Consider the following 4276-nt stretch of genomic DNA (forward strand, 5'->3'; position numbering starts at 1 on the left):
AGTCAAAGGGCAAAATAGTCATTTGGTCAAAGTCAAACTTTGACCGAAAAGTCAACATTTTGACTTTTTATGATTTTTTTCGTGTTGACTAATTTTGACCTCCCGAGCATGAATCTGCATTCATTTTCTCAAAATTCAAATCACATTTGAATATAAGATCGGTCAAAGTTTGACTTTTCAAAGTCAAAAGTCAACTCTTTGACTTTTTACATCTTTGACCATTTCTATTATTTTCGAGCTTTCAAATATGAATGTATTCATATTCTTGATATTTAAATCACATTTAAATATTAAAGTTGTATCTTTAAACTGAAAAAACCGACCATTATAACACACATACCTGTCAGTTTCTCTCTCTTCACCTAATTCGAACAATTCGAATTATTCTATCATACTGTTCTAAGTTTATTCCATATGAGCTAGTAGGGGAACCTAATGGACCTATAGATCATGGGCTCCAACGATCCGAGATTAACTGGTTAAACTCTTTAGATGGAGCTAATCAACATTCGTTAACTCACGGGTCATTCCACTATAGTCTCGTAGTTGCACTCCCCTCACTATAGATATATTTGTGTCCATATGATATAACCATGATTAGTAAGTTAATCCTTCACAGATTGTTCGTAATCTCGGCTGGGTCATAAAAACCGTTTTACCCCCGAGACTATATCTTATTCCTTAAGTTCCACTGATCCTCTAATGAACAATTGGTTTAAGGTCCAACCTATAAACCGAATCTCTCTCGGGCCAATGAGAGGGTGGGGCCCCTTGTTCAAGACCTAGATTCAGTACTAAATGGAACAAGCTATCTACTATCCCTATAACGGGTAGGAGTGAATTCCGTCTTGCACCCTATGTTCTCAGCTATCCACCTGATCTTACCCCTGAAATGGGAGGCTTATTGAGCCAGCGATAATGAGTTGCCCTCACCTATGCAGATCTAAGAATAATACTAAGTGGACAAAAGTTCATAGTTAGCTTAGGATTAAGATTAAGCTACCTAGGTCATCAATTAACGAAATAGTCAGTTTTATACATTAAACGACATTTAGAACGTAAAAGTGACTATTTCATGGTTCAGTCTTATGTAAACTCTTTACATAGGATGCCCCCATTTTCATGTCTCGACATGAACGGTTTAGGATCACATCGTTTGTACTAACTACAAAATGGGCCGCATCCATAGTGTCCCCAGAATAAGGCGCCCACCTTATTCATATACTATAGACCATTTTGGCTATATATATTTGAACTTGATCCACATTTATGTCACTACATAAAGTTCAAACTTAAACTTAATAACCTCAGAACCTTAGTTTATTGGATTCATGAATATAGAATTTAAATTTACTAAAGATTTTCAATAACAGCTTTATTGAACAAGAATATGATATTACAAACTACGAGTTTTAGGACATAAAATCCAAAAACCTCCTACTTGGACTAAAACTCCTAGTAGGATCACACGATGCTGAATTTAACTGTGAGAAATTAATATTACATATGAGTACAATAAACATATAAATACAATAAACTAGGGCATTCACGCCCAACATAATCTCCTACTTGTCCTAATTTAGAAACACTGTAGACCTAAACTCTGTAGGTGACCCTCAAAAACTTTAGCCGTGAGGGTTTTTGTAAAAGGATCAGCAATGTTTTGCTCAAAAGGTATCTGGGTCACTATAACGTCACCACGGTGTACGATTTCCCGGATAAGGTGGTACTTACATTCGATGTGCTTTCCCCATTTATGGCTTCGAGGTTCTTTTGAATTTGTAACTGCACCACTGTTGTCACAATACAAGGTGATGGGTAGATACATATTTGGAACAACTTCCAAATCTGTCAAGAATTTCCTCAGCCATACTGCTTCTTTTGCTACTTCGCAAGCAGCTACGTATTCAGCTTCTATTGTGGAGTCAGCTATACAGGTCTGTTTTACGCTTCTCCATACTACTGCTCCTCCATTAAGAATGAACACTGATTCAGATGTAGACTTTCTAGCATCTTTATCAGTTTGGAAATCAGAGTCAGTGTATCCAGTAAGGATCAGATACTTAGCACTATACATGAGCATGTAGTCCCTTGTTCTCCTGAGATACTTTAAGATGTTCTTAACGGCAGTCCAGTGATCACGTCCAGGATTAGACTGGTATCTACTGACGATCTCTACTGAGTAGCATATGTCAGGTCTAGTACATAACATTGCATACATTAGGCTTCCAACTGCGGAGGCATAGGGAATATTTCTCATATCCTCAACTTCTTGAGGTGTCTTAGGACATTTTTCTTTTGATAGATGAATTCCATGTCTGAAAGACAACAGACCCTTTTTGGAATTCTGCATTTTATATCTAGACAACATTTTGTCTATATAAGATGCTTGAGACATGGCTAGTTTCCTATTCTTACGATTCCGAACAATTTGGATCCCAAGAATATACTGCGCATTTTCTAAATCTTTCATTTGGAATTGTGTATCTAGCCATTGCTTGATGTCAGTAAGATATCCTACATCATTCCCAATGAGTAGAATATCATCGACATATAAAACTAAGAACGCTATAGTAGAATTGACGATCTTCTTGTAAACACAAGGCTCATCAACATTCAGTTCAAAGCCATAAGATTTGATCACAGCATCAAATCTTATATTCCAAGATCTAGAAGCTTGTTTCAACCCATAAATGGATTTTTGAAGCTTACAAACCTTTTGTTCTTGACCCTGTGCAATAAACCCCTCTGGTTGAGCCATATAGATACTCTCTTCAAGATCGTCGTTTAGAAAGGTTGTCTTGACATCCATCTACCAAATTTCATAGTCATAAAAGGTGGCAATAGACAAGAGTATTTTAATCGACTTAAGCATGGCAACGGGAGAGAAAGTTTCTTCATAGTCCACTCTTTCTCTCTAGGTATAACCCTTTGCCACAAGTCGAGCCTTAAAAGTTTGTACTTTACCGGCTTGGTCTCGTTTTCTCTTGTAAATCCACTTACAACCAATTGGTTTTATATTATTTGGTTGATCTACAAGTTTCCAGACAGAATTGAAGTACATGGACTCCATTTTGAGGTCCATGGCTTTGACCCACTGATCACAGTTCACATCTTTCATCGCCTGTTTATAGGTCGATGGATCCTCTATGTCGTCATCAGGTATGACGACTTATGTTTCTGTTAAACCCAAGTAATGGTCAGGCTGCTAAACAACCCTCCCACTACGTCGAGGCATTCTCAACTCTTGAGAAGTATGTGACTGACCTAATGTACTAGTTTTATCTACTACTTTAGTAGATGAACTAGCTCTATCTGTAGCGTCTTTGGAAATTTCATTCAATACTAGTTTACTGCGTGGTTGATGACTTCTTATGTAGTCTTCCTCTAAGAATGTGGCATTTTTCAATACAAATACCTAATTCTCTTGAGGATGATAAAACAGACCACCCCTTGTTTCCTTTGGATAACCCACAAATAGGCATAATTTTGAATGATGTTCCAATTTCTTGGGATTTTGTACCAACACATGTGCTGGGCAACCCCAAATTCTAAAGTGACGTAAACTACTTTTACGCCCTTTCCATAGCTCATAAGGTGTTTCTGAAACACTTTTAGAAGGAACATTGTTCAAAATATGGATAGCAGATTCAAGTGCATATCCCCAAAGGGAATCAGGTAATTGAGCATAGCTCATCATAGAGCGAACCATATCTAATAAGGTTCTGTTTCTTCTTTCTGGTACACCGTTCTGCTGAGGCGTACTAGGTCCAGAGAGTTGTGACTAGATCCCGTTTTCTATCAAATATTCTTGGAATCGTATGTCCATATACTCTCCACCTCGATCTGATCGAAGTGTCTTTATTGTTTTACCTAATTCATTTTCAACTTCAGTCTTATATTCTTTGAACTTTTCAAGAGAATCAGACTTGTGATGAAGCAGGTAAACATGACCATACCTTGAATAATCATCAATGCTTAGCAAAAATAAACATCGATGCATGGATGTTGCGGCCATTAACCACATGCGTCCATCGCATAGAAGTTGTGGCTACAGAGTAATAACCATAATAGAGGGATGAGTGCAAGGGTGGTGGAATGCATTGATACTTCAGAAACCAAGCATGAATGCATACCTCGGGAGTATCAAAAGGTGATGTTGACATTTCACCTACCACGCCGTTAGCAGCAGAGATTCAGAGTAGTCCATCACGCCGATAGTTGCAGAATTTCAGAGAAGGACCATTAATGTTGTCGGCGATCAAGCTATATAAAT

The 4276-nt window shown here is 37.7% G+C and overlaps 1 pseudogene; it reads right to left on the reverse strand.

The window, feature by feature from the left end:
- Nucleotides 1-1579: 1579 nt before the first annotated feature.
- Nucleotides 1580-2260, reverse strand: LOC150032457 (secreted RxLR effector protein 161 pseudogene; annotated as a pseudogene).
- Nucleotides 2261-4276: the final 2016 nt, after the last annotated feature.

This window comes from Benincasa hispida, chromosome 11, assembly GCF_027475165.1.
Source record: "Benincasa hispida cultivar pf3 chromosome 11, pf3_genome.v1.1, whole genome shotgun sequence".
NCBI lineage: Eukaryota > Viridiplantae > Streptophyta > Magnoliopsida > Cucurbitales > Cucurbitaceae > Benincasa > Benincasa hispida.